General features: G+C 46.3%; 1 protein-coding gene across 1 annotated transcript in view; it reads right to left on the bottom strand.

The window, feature by feature from the left end:
• The window catches only part of Grin2b (glutamate ionotropic receptor NMDA type subunit 2B), a 632,026-nt gene extending 626,202 nt beyond the window's left edge, over window positions 1-5,824 (bottom strand). The window contains exon 1 of the mRNA XM_045139704.1: window positions 5,796-5,824. The gene's annotated coding sequence lies outside the window, so the exon portion shown is untranslated. The remainder of the gene's footprint in view (window positions 1-5,795) is intronic.
• Window positions 5,825-12,177: the final 6,353 nt, after the last annotated feature.

Below are 12,177 nucleotides of genomic sequence, written 5' to 3' on the forward strand. Positions count from 1 at the left end.
TTCATGAGAAGACTGCAGTCCTGGCTCCCAAACCACTGGTGCCGGTTGCCCTACCTGAGCGCTCTTTCCTGCCCGCACAGCCCCAGGCCTCCGGCCCACACCACTGAGCTCTCCCACGTCTAGCCCACCCTCAATATGTCATTAAATGTGACGACGATCATTGCTCCTCCCCTGTGGTCTCTGCCCAGGAGATGCCAGTGGCAGAAACACTGAGGCAGTAGTGAACGGGTGGACTTACACACATCAGAGAGAGAGGTGGGGCTGGAGAGACTGCTCAGTGGTTAGACCCAGGTTCAATTCCCCAGGAACCACATAAAGCCAAATGCACAAAGCGGCATGTGCATCTGGAGTTCATTTGCAGTGGCTATAGGTCCTTGGTGTACCCACATTCTCATTCTCTCTCTCTCTCTCTCTCTCTCTCTCTCTCTCTCTGCTTGCAAATAAATAAATAAAATCTTTTCTTTTAAAGGGTGGGCGCTGGACAGATGGCTTAGCGGTTAAGGTGCTTGCCTGCAAAGCCAAAGGACTCAGGTTCAATTCTCCGTGACCTACATAAGGCACATGTGCAAGGTGGCACATGTATTTGGAGTTTGTTTGCAGTGGCTAGAGGCCCTGGCACGCCTGTGTTCTTTCTCTCTTTCTCTCCCTCTGCCTCTTTCTCTCTCGCAAATAAATAAATAAAATAAAACAAATATTAAAAGAGAGAGAGAGGCCAAGCTGCAGAGATGATTCAGTGGTTAGGGCACTTGTCCGAAAAGCCTAATGACCCATGTTCAACTTCTCAGTACCCTTGTTTTGCCAGATGTGGCATAACACCAAGGTGGCACATGCATCTGAAGTTCATTTACAGTGGCTAGAGGCCCTGGTGCACCCATTCTCCCCCTACCCCCACCCTCTTCTTGCAAATAAATAACTTTTTTTTATATAAAAAGAGGAGCAAGGAAGAGAGAAAACAGAAAGGTCCAGGTGGAAGCTGGACACCGGCAAGACCAGCCATTTGGGGCAGACAGAGGATTCGTTAAGGATGCTTTCATAGGATTTAAACATTATGGTGGGTCAAGTTCAGCCCCTGGAGCTTGGTGCCAGGGCCGACGACAGCCCCGAGTCCTAAGCAACCAGCTGTCCCTCTGGTTCACCTGAGCCAGCAGACAGCCCACCCCCATCAGGTCAAAAATACCTTTACAGGGGTTATCTCTGACCACTTGGGAGCTTCTAGCTGTGAGTGAGTTTCTCCCTGGCTGGGCCTGTGCTGGCTTGGCCCAGACCCAGCAGGGAGCCCCCCAGCCCTGACTCTCCACCTGGCTCCTTCATCCCCTCCAGCCCCCCACATGGCAGGAGCTCCTGGAACTTTCTTTTCTCTCTCCTCTTTCCATGCTTTTTTCCTCAGGTCCTCCATGTGGGACCTCTAGGCATATGAATGCCTTTCTTGGCTCTATACTTCCCTCAATAAATATAATTTAAACAAAACAAAAAAAAAAAAAACCGATGTGGCATGAGACAGAGAGATGGCTCAGTCAGTAGAAGTGCCTGTTGTGCAAATGTGAGAACGTGTGTTTGATTTCCAGCACCCACGTAAAAAGCCAGCCATGACAGCTCACGTCTGTGCCCTTATGCGCCTGCTGTGCAGCGGGAGGCAGAGGCAAGAGGCCCGGGCACCTGGGCCACCTAGCCCGGCGCACCCAGCGGAGAACAGCAAGGGACCTTTCTTAAACAAGGTGAACAGCGGAAGCCGACACGGGCAGTCCTGTGCCTTCACACGTGCACGGTGGCTCATGGACACCTGCAGTCACATACACAAGCGCATACTCACACGTACACACTCAGAGGTTCATTTTTAAAAAGGAAAAACATGGACTTGGGAGATTGCTCAGCAGCTAAAGGCTCTTGCTCGCTAAGCGTGCTGGCCCAGGGCTGATGCCCCAACGTCCACGTAAAGCCAGACGCACACAGCATGCAAGCGCCTGCACCGAGGGTTTGTCTGCAGCGGCAAGAAGCCCTGGAGAGGCCGTGTTCTCTCTCTCTCTCTCTCTCTCTCTCTCTCTCTCCAAATAAATAAATAGAAGTAATTTTTAAAACGTCAAAATAGGGCTGGAGAGGTGGCTTAGCAGTTAGGGTGCTTGCCTGTGAAGTCTAAGGACTCAGGTTCAATTCCCCAGGACCCATGTAAGCCACATGCACAAGGTGGCGCATGTGTCTGGAGTTCATTTGCAGTGGTTAGAAGCCCTGGTGTGCCCATTCTCTCTTTTTCTCTCTCCCTCCCTCCCTCCTTTCTCTCAAATATATAAATTATTTTTTAATATTTTATTTTTATTTATTTGACAGAGAAAGAGGGAGAGAGGGAGTGAGAGGGAGAGACCGAGAAAGAATGGGCACACCAGGGCCTCCAGCCACTGCAAACGAACCCCAGACACATGCGCCCCCTTGCACATCTGGCTAATGTGGTCCTAGGAAATTGAACCTGGGTCCTTTGGCTTTGCAGGCAAATGCCTTAATCGCTAAGCCATCCCTCCAGCCCTATAATTTTTTTTTAAGAAAAATAGAGCTGGAGAGTTGGCTCAGCAGTTAAAGACACTTTCTGGAAAAGCCTGATGGTCTGGGTGTGGTGCCTCAGTACCCACATAAGGCCAGAGGCACAAAGTGGTGCGTGCATCTGAAGTTCAATTGCAGTGGCAGGAGGCCCTGTGTGTCCAGTCCTTCTTTCTCTCGTTCTCTCCCTCTCTCTCCCTCTCCCTCTCCCTCTCTCTCCCTCTCTCTCTGTCTCCCTCCCTCCCTCTCTCTCTCTCTCTCTCTCTCTCTTTGCAAATAAATAAAGAAAGTAAAGCAAAACTAAATAAATGGATTCGGCAGTGGCCAGATGCCCACTTGAGAGGAAGAGGGGAATGGGAAAGAGGACAAGAGTGCTGGGTGACAAGAGCCCCCACGCTTTGTCAGAGGGGACCCTCGACTGAAGACAGCCTCCAGAGCTGTGGCCTTGGCAGCTGAGCTGAGCTGAGCCGTCCTTGGTCATGAGCTTCCAGGGACTCTAAGGAAGACGTAAGGCAGTGTTCCCACCAAACAAGAAGAGTCTCACTGCAGCCTCGGATCCACTGGAAGACTAAAGGAAAGCCAGGTGCTAGACGTCTGACCACAGGCAGAGAGGACAGAGAGAGAAGGCTGGAAGCCCAAGGGAGAAAATAAAAAGTCTCATGTTTTTTCTGGGCTGGGGAATTGCAGAAGTTTTGCTATTTTCTGGAAGAAATAGTAAATTTTATTTTTCCTTATGTATTTTTTTAAAACATTTTATTTATTTGAGAGACAGTATGGACACATCAAGGCCTCCAGCCACTGCAAATAAACTCCAGATGCATGCGCCACTTTGTGCCTCTGGCCTTATGTGGGTACTGAGGAGTCAAACCCAGTCTATCAGGGCTTTGCAAGCAAGAGCCTTTAACCACTTAGCCAACTCTCCAGCCCCTTATTTATTTATTTGTATCTTGGAGGACAGTATTGGACATTGATCTTCAGGCACTTGACCACTGAGCTAGGTATTCTACGACCTTTTATTTTTTTCATATCTTATTTATTGAGGAAGAGGCAGAGAGAGAGAGTGGACACACCAGGGCCTCCAGCCACTGCGAACGTACTCCAGACATGTGCGCCCCTTGTGTATCTGGCTTACATGGATCCTGAAGAATCGAACCAGGTCCTTTGGCTTTGCAGACAAACACCTGAACCGCTAAGGCACTCCCCCACCCCCCCCCCCAGCCCCTCTCTGACCTTTTCATAACTTTTATTTTTTTCACACCATCTCACTGAATTTCCCAGGAGACTTTGAATTCACTCTGTAGCCCAGGCAGGCCATGAACTTGGGATCCTCCTACCTCAGCTCCCACGTAGCTGGAATTGTAAACCTGTACCACCAGACCCAGCAGGCAACAGCAGTTCCTCTAGCTGAGGAGGTCAGCACTCGGAGGACCAGGAAACCATACAGTTTCCTTGCCACCGTTGCTACACGAGGGGTCCAGAACATATCCTGCTCACATTCAGCTGTTGCTAAGCTAAAAGCTGTCAAGTTCTGCTTGATTACTCCAAAGACCCACAAGGGATCTGGGGAGGAGTTCACACACCACAAACCCTTTCTCTTCAAGAACCTTTCTGTCTTCACAGTTTGCTGTGGGACCCTGAAACAAAATGCCAGCAATGACAGTGGAAACCACCTTCACTGAGGGATTTGTGTAAGCTCCAAGCGATGCCTCCCCTGTGTGGGTGCACGTACACACACCCACACACACCCACACACATACACACGCACACACGCAGTCTCAGACAACAAAATACAAGTGCTTCTCTGAATCCCAGCTGGACGATCACATTGTCCCTTTCTGAAACTCTCCAAAACTGTCCTTCTGCCCTGAACATCTTGATGTGGAAAGGAAGTTGCTAAGCATTTTGCCATCTCTTTTCTTTTTGTGTGATAAACGACAACCTGAAGCTTTTACCTGTTCTGACTTAAGATACGAAGCCTGACCACAAGGAGTCAGGAGTCCAGTCATGGTATTCACTAGAAATTCACACTGCTACACACGGTCCCTCTTTCTCTTTTCCTCCCTTTCTTTATAACCAACCCCCAGCCACCCACCCACACACACACCCATTATGGCTCCTGGACAGCTCTTAACATCTTTTTCATTCACAGACTCAGCTTAGAAAGAAACCAGCAATTCACTGAGGTGGAGCATTAATTGACCATACTGAAGTAAGAATCAAGCCTTGGGCTTGCGAGATGGCTTCGTGGTTAAGGTGGTTGCCTGTGAAGCCTAAGGACCCAGGTTTGATTCTCCAAGTCCCACATAAGCTGATGCACAAGGCGGCACATATATCTGGAGTTTGTTTGCATACCTATTCTCTCTCTCTCTTTCCTCTCTCCCTCTCTCTCTGTCTCAAATAAAAATAAAAAGTAAAAAAAAGAAAAGCCGGGCGTGGTGGCGCACGCCTTTAATCCCAGCACGGGGGAGGCAGAGGTGGGAGGATCACCTGAGTTCGAGGCCACCCTGAGACTACATAGTGAATTCCAGGTCAGCCTGAGCTAGCATGAGACCCTACCTCAAGAAACCAAAAAGAAAGAATCAAGCCTCGGTTGAATCCAAGTTATTCAAAGAACTGAGATGATGTTGGGGGAAGGGCAGCTAGCAGGAAAGGCAGGTGACAGTCATCAAGGAGAGGGGAACATGAGCTGGCTAGCCACATTTCTGCTACCACACCCTGCTGCCCACATAGGTCTGCTGAGACCCTGGGAGCATGTGACCATCCTGGAGGTGGGAGGAATGGGGAAACGAGGGCTGGGTGACCCCAAGCTTCAACACCATTCCACCTAAGCCTGTCTCAATGTCCTCCAATTTATTAAGACAAATAAAAGCCATGTGCAAAGGACGGTGGCTCTGCCTGGCCACACGCATATGGGGAGACAGAGCCCCAGTCTCTTTGTAATAAGGTCCTTACTACTTTTCATTCCTGAGAAGCTAAGAAACTCCTTGGAAAGGAGATGCTGCAGATGCTGAAGTCCTTGAACTGAGAGGCCACAGCGTGCTCTCTTCCTTGGAGGGAATCTGAGAAAAGCTGGTGGGAAGGAGTGGCCAGAGGGGGAAGGGGACATTAGAGATTGTTTGAAGAAGCGATGAGCTCATGTCCTATCAGATCCCTCTCATGGTGATTAGGAGATTAAATAACCACAATTCCTATCGCAGCCAGTGCTACAGTGGTCTTCCTGAGGCCATAGCAGAGACAGTAAGGAGCAAAGACCAGAAGATCGAGCTCACCTGGGAAAACTCCCGACAGAAAGCAATTCTGAGCTGCCTCTTCGGCGGTGCAGCTCCTCAGGACTAAGAAGACACCAATACGGAAGCCCTTCCGTGGGAAAACTTTAAATAAAGAAGAGCCTTATCTCCTAGGAAACCAATTCACTCCTCCTCATTCTCTGTTCAAAAAGATGGCCAGCTTTCCCTTCTCCCGTCCCCAATCCCGTCACCGTTTCCTCCTTCAAATGCTTCACAAAGCGAGCGAGCAGACTTTCTAGGGGATTTTTTTTTAAGCTAACTAGTATCCAAACAGGGTCCAACATTACTTCCAAATTCATAATCTGTTTGAAAAGATACTTGGAAAATAGGCAAAGAGGATGCTGATGAGTAACCTTTCCGAGGTGACAGAGGATACAGGCAGTGAGTAAGAAGACAGCTGGAACCTGCTTACACTGCCCTCCACAGGGTGGAGTGTAGAAAATGCACCTGTTACAAGACATCTGGCTCCTTGAGCCTCTCACAAGCAATTTCAGCGACACCAGGACCTCAGGCAGTGGCTTACAGAGGCGTCCCTCCACTTTGGTCCATGTGAGTCGGGCACTAGGAAGGGCATGAGGAGGGCAAAAGCAAAGAAGAAACAAAGTGTTCACGGCATAGCAAAGCAGACAGGCACTCTAGTGGCTACTGTGTCCTCTCAAGAGGTGAGTGTGAGATGTAATGACAGGACAGGACGACAGGGAATGGTGACAGAAAGTGCAGAGGAAAGAATTTTTGCATCAGGGGATCTTAAGAATAGATGAGAATTTTTCAAGAGGCCAGTGGTAGAGTCGGATAAGGACGTCCATACCTGGACAAAAGCACGCGTCCGCAAAGGTCTAGCCACATGAACCCATAAAGCTCATGATGTCACTGGACGGAAATCATTGTAATTTGAATGTGAGATGCTCCCCCATAGACTCATGGGCTTGGTCCTAAGCTGGTGGCGTTGTTTCAGTTGTGGAACTCTTGGCAGGTGAAGCCTTTCTGGAGGAAAGCCAAGGTGGAATTGGAAAGATGGCTTAGCAGTTAAGGTGCATGCCTGCAAAGCCTAAGGACCCATGCTCAACTTTCCAGATCCCACCCAAGCCAGATGCACAAAGGTGAGGCAAGCGCAACGCTGCACATAACCACTAGGTGGCGCAAGTGTCTGGTGTTTCATTTCAGTGGCTGAGGCCCTGGCATGCCAATTCTCTTTCTCTCTCTCTGTCTCTCTCTCAAATAAATAAAGAGGTGAAGGGGACAGCAGAACATAATTGGAAGTGAATATGGTCAAAATATACACATATATCAAAAGTGTTAATAAATAAAAAATAATCTTTTCTTTAAAAAAGGCTTTCACTTCATGAGTGAGCAGGAGGCAGAGAGAGGGAACGCAGGCATTTGGCTGCCTGTGAGACCTTGCGCTTGCCTCACCTTTGTGCCTCTGGCTTACGCGGGAGCTGGAGAATCGAACATGGGTCCTAAGGCTTCACAGGCAAGTGCCTTAACTGCTAATCCATCTCTCCAGCCCTCTACATTAGTTGTTTATCTCTCTCTAAAAATAAACAAGGTTTCAGGTGCAGGCAGTTTATCTGCAAAGTGGTCCTAGGAAACAGAAGGGAAGAAGGGAAAGAGACAGAAAGAGCCACATGGACATGTGAGCCTCAGTCTTGCTGAGGACCCTCGAGGAATCACAGAGAATCACCCCAGTAGAGCAGCGGTCGCTAACCCTCCTCTGCAGAAGGCCACGCCCTCTTCACTCTGCGCTTTGCAGGCATGCACAGTTCATTGCTACTACTTAGCTCTGTCTTTCTAACACAGCAGTAGCTATAGACTACAGATAATGAATAGCAATGACCGAGTTTCAATAAAACTTTGTTGACAAGAACCGGTGGCCTGAATTTGGTCCACTAATTCTTGTAAATAAAGAACTCAAGGCTCAAGTTTGCCAACCCTTGCACTTGAGTCCAAGGAGACTACACATTGCTGTTTCCACAGGAATTCCAATGTTGCTGAGGATTGTCCGAGGAGATAACTCTGTGCCCAAAGTCCTGGGCAGACACGGAGGAAAGACAAACAGATGCCCAGTAGTGTGCTTGGCAGAAAACACTAATATCAAGAGGGACTACACCTATTAAATTCTCTCTAAAATAACAATGGTTACCGCATTTATCCAAGGCTGACTTTTCTCACACGAGGTCGGCATGCACTCTGCCGTCGGCTCTCACACGAGCTCACGTGCACTGCCGTTTCAAATAATTTCCTCTTAAAACTGTCCACGCAGAGGATTCAGGCCTAATTATTCTCACATGGTCTAAAAGATGCCATCTCTTTCTGCTTTTAAGCTCATTTTCTTTTCCACACGCTCCTTTTTTTTCCCCAAATGGATACATCCAATTATTCCCCTCTTGGGTATTTTAATTTCACACATTTTTATATACTTAGAAAAAGCATAGGTTGCACTATATTCACAAGCAAGTCATCAAACAGCATTTTGATAAAGAAAAATGTTTCTAGAAACAAACTCTCATAGCTACATAGTCTGATCCAGTCCTTGCTTTCATCCATACCACTAGAGAACAGGAGAGGAAAACTTGGGTTCACGGTTTCAGTTATTTTCGATGGCTTTTCATTTGATAGCATTTCTATAGATCACAGGGCTTTTGGTCACGAGGGTCATGAGATTTACGTTTCCTTGCCTGACCCTCAAGGAACCTGATATTTGGAGGTTAGGTGTTTGGCAGCATTTATGGAGAAAGCTGGACGTAACACTGAGTCTATGATCAAGGCCTCCGCATCTCAAAGCAGTCTGTTCTCTTGCGGGCCTTTCTCCCAGCTCTCCTTGGAAAAACAGACATTGTAAGGGTCATTGTTGTGTTCTAAATTCTCATGGGGATTTTGAAACCCATGCCATTCCACTTTGTGACTCAATGTTTGTTGTAAATGCTTTAAGTTTTGTTGTTGTTGTTATTTGTTGTCTAATACAGGTAGGTCCCAACCATGATATTTCATTAGCACAGGAGGCTATAATGATCTTTCTCATTCCTGTATGCTCATGCCATGGTCGCTCTCCTGTAAGTATAGATAGAGAGAAATGAATATATAAATAGAGATAAGTTAGATAGATAATAGGTAGATAGATCAATGATAGAGAGATGATAGAAGATAGATAGATAGATAGATAGATAGATAGATAGATAGATAGATAGATAGATAGATAGATGATAGAAATAGATTGTAGAGATAGAGTTAGAAAGTTAGGGAGGGAGAGCAATAGAGAAGTAGAAAAGAACTAGAGGGGGTAGGCATGTAGCTACATAGAATTAGGAATAGGGACAGACAAAGAGAGTTAGGGTTAGGGGCAGACAATCGAGTTAAGCATGGGGGGTAAGGATAAACTTATGATGAAGTTACAGAGAGATAGGCCAGGCATGGTGGCACACGTCTTTAATCCCAGCACTCAGGAGGCAGAGGCAGGAGAATCACCATGAGTTCGAGGCCACCCTGAGACTACATAGAGAATTCTAGGTCCACCTGGGCTAGAGCGAAATCCTACCTTGAAAAAAAAAAAAAAAGACTGGGTCCTGAAGATTGCTCTACTGCTATGCAAGGGGCTTGAAAGGATGTGACTGTCCTGAAAGATAATCTCATTTTACAGTGAGGTCAGGGAAGCTGTGGTCTCAAGTCTTTTCATTTACTGGTCAAATCAGTGCACAAACATCAGATATAAGTGAGTCCCTGTCAATAATGATTTAACAGATGACAGTATTTCTGGTCCCTACCACTACACACTCTTATCACAGGGTTGTCACCTGCGCTGTCAGGATCATCTTGTGGTGGAGTAGAAAAAGCAGGCATAGATGCTGGCTCCTGCAGCGCACAGCTCAAGAAATTGAGTGGTTGGTGGTCTGAGGCACTGTGTACAGAGTCCTTTCTCCCCCGTTTTCCAAAACAGGTGTGACCATTACATAAGCTTGTATCCCACGACATTAAAAAGAAGAAGAAGAATATAGGATGGGAGAGATAGCTTAGCAGATAAGGTGCTTGCCTGCAAAACCTAAGAACTTATGTTCGAATCTCCAGGTCCCACGTAAGCCAGACACACAAGTGAAAGAAGCATGCAATGTCGCACATGTACCACAAGGGGTCGCACGTGTCTGGAATTCATTCTCAGTGGCTGGAAGGCCCTGACATGCCCATTCTCTCTCTCTCTGCCTCTGTCTTCCAGTCTCACAAAAATAAAGTAATAATAATAAAAATTTTTAAAGAGTATATTCCTGTACAAAGGACTTTAATATCCTAATTTTATGTAAGATTTAAAAGACCTAGAATCTTACATAATATTCACAATTCAGGTCCCGGAAGGGGGCAGAGAACTGCGGGTAAAAAAGTCATTTTCTGTTATATTTTTCCATGGGAAGGTGAATGCTGCCACTCAGCTCCTGAGGGCATCTTGTTTGCAGCAGAAGCTCACACGCTCAGTCACAATTTCACCTGTTCCATTTAGGAGGAGTCTGGGAATTGATGCAGTTTTGTAACTGAAAAGAGAGAAGGATCTCATTAGTGAATGTCCAGCAAATGAGGCGTCCAGGACTTTAGAATGTCATGGTAACTTCTTGCAAAGGATGAGCGAATCCATGGTAAAGTTAAGTGTCCCACAGATTAGCGGCAATAATTTGCCTGGGCCTCTAATTCTTTGAAAAAGTATAGACAAGACCTTTGAGTCGATTAGGATCTAAGGAAATTGGGGTCTTTCAATAAGCAATTTCGGTTTGAGCCCTACAGATTGGTCATAATTACTTACTTTGGATAAGAGAAAAATCCTTAGCTTTGATAATAGTAAAACTTCTTCCTCCATTTTCAGAAGGCACAAAGTTGGATTTTCTGAAAGTTAGTGATCTACAGACACAATCAATGCAATCCAACTTCTTGTGGGATGTTAGAAGAGGGGTAAAATTATACAAACGTAAAAGTGGAGACGGTATCTTAATCCAAGTCTATGAATCTTAATATTTACAAGAAATTTCTTTGCACTGAAAGTAATAAACATGCATAGATTTTAGTTTTAATAATCCAAAATATGACACAACTCAGACTTTGCATGGAGACACATACCTTTAATTCCAGCATTCAAGAAGCTGAGGCACAGGCTGGAGAGATTGCGTAGTGGTTAAGGCACTTGACCGCAAAGCCTAAGGACCCAGGTTCGAGTCCCCAGTACCCATGTAAGCCAGATGCACAAGGTGGTGCATGCATCTGGCATTTGCAGTGGCTGGTGGGCCTGGCGTGCCCATTCTTTCTACATACATATATGCCTTTTCCTGTCCATCTCTCTTTCCAACAAATAAATAATAAAGTTTTTTTTTAAAAAAAAAAAAAGAAGCTGAGGCATGAGGGTTGTGAGTTTGAGAGACCAACTTTGACTACACAGAAGACTTTAATCTTTAAAAAAAGTGGCATATGCGCCTGGAGTTCGTTTGCAGTAGCCACAGGCTCTGCTTTGTCCGTTCCCTCTCTGTCTCTCTCTAGCTTTCTCTCTCTGCCTCTCAAGTAAATGAATAAATAAAAATAAGTTATAAAAAAGGAGAACTGGGAAGATGGACTCACCAATAAAGCAGGTGCCATGCAACTTGAGAGCACGTGGGCTCAAACCTCCAGGTCTCATGTGAAGGCCAGAAGCTGTGGTCAGCGCCTTTAATCCCAGTGGGCCTGCTGGTGAGAAGGAAGGCAGAGACGGGAAGAGTTCCTGGAAGTTTGCAGAGTAGTGAACAACAATGAGAAGCCGTGTGTGTGTGTGTGTGTGTGTGTGTGTGTGTGTGTACATGTACACACACACACACAGACCACCAAATAAATGTAGTTAAAAAACAAGAACATAGCCGGGCATGGTGGCACACGCCTTTAATCCCAGCACTCAGGAGACAGAGGTAGGAAGATCACCATGAGTTCGAGGCCAACCCGAGACTACGTAGTGAATTCCAGGTCAGCCTGGACTAGAGTGAGACCCTACCTAGAGAAAAATAAAAAAATAAAAAAGAAGAACATGCCAGGCATGTTGGTGCATGCCTTTAATCCCAGCACTCATGAGGCAGAGGTAGGGAGAATCACCATGAGTTCAAGGCCACCCTGAGACTACATAGTGATTTCCAGGTTATCCTGGACTAAAGAAAGACCCTACCTCACAAAACAAAACAAACAAACAACAAAATAAAAAACAAGAACAAAAAAAGGACAGAGAATGAATTCATATATAACATCACTACAAAAATTTAAAACATTATCAAACAAAATTCCCTAGACTAGAACTAAAGAGATGGCTCAGTGGTTAAGGCACATGCCTATAAAACCAATGACCCCAGTTCAATTCCCCAGGACCCACATAAAG

Source organism: Jaculus jaculus, chromosome 23 (genome assembly GCF_020740685.1).
Source record: "Jaculus jaculus isolate mJacJac1 chromosome 23, mJacJac1.mat.Y.cur, whole genome shotgun sequence".
Classification (NCBI taxonomy): domain Eukaryota; kingdom Metazoa; phylum Chordata; class Mammalia; order Rodentia; family Dipodidae; genus Jaculus; species Jaculus jaculus.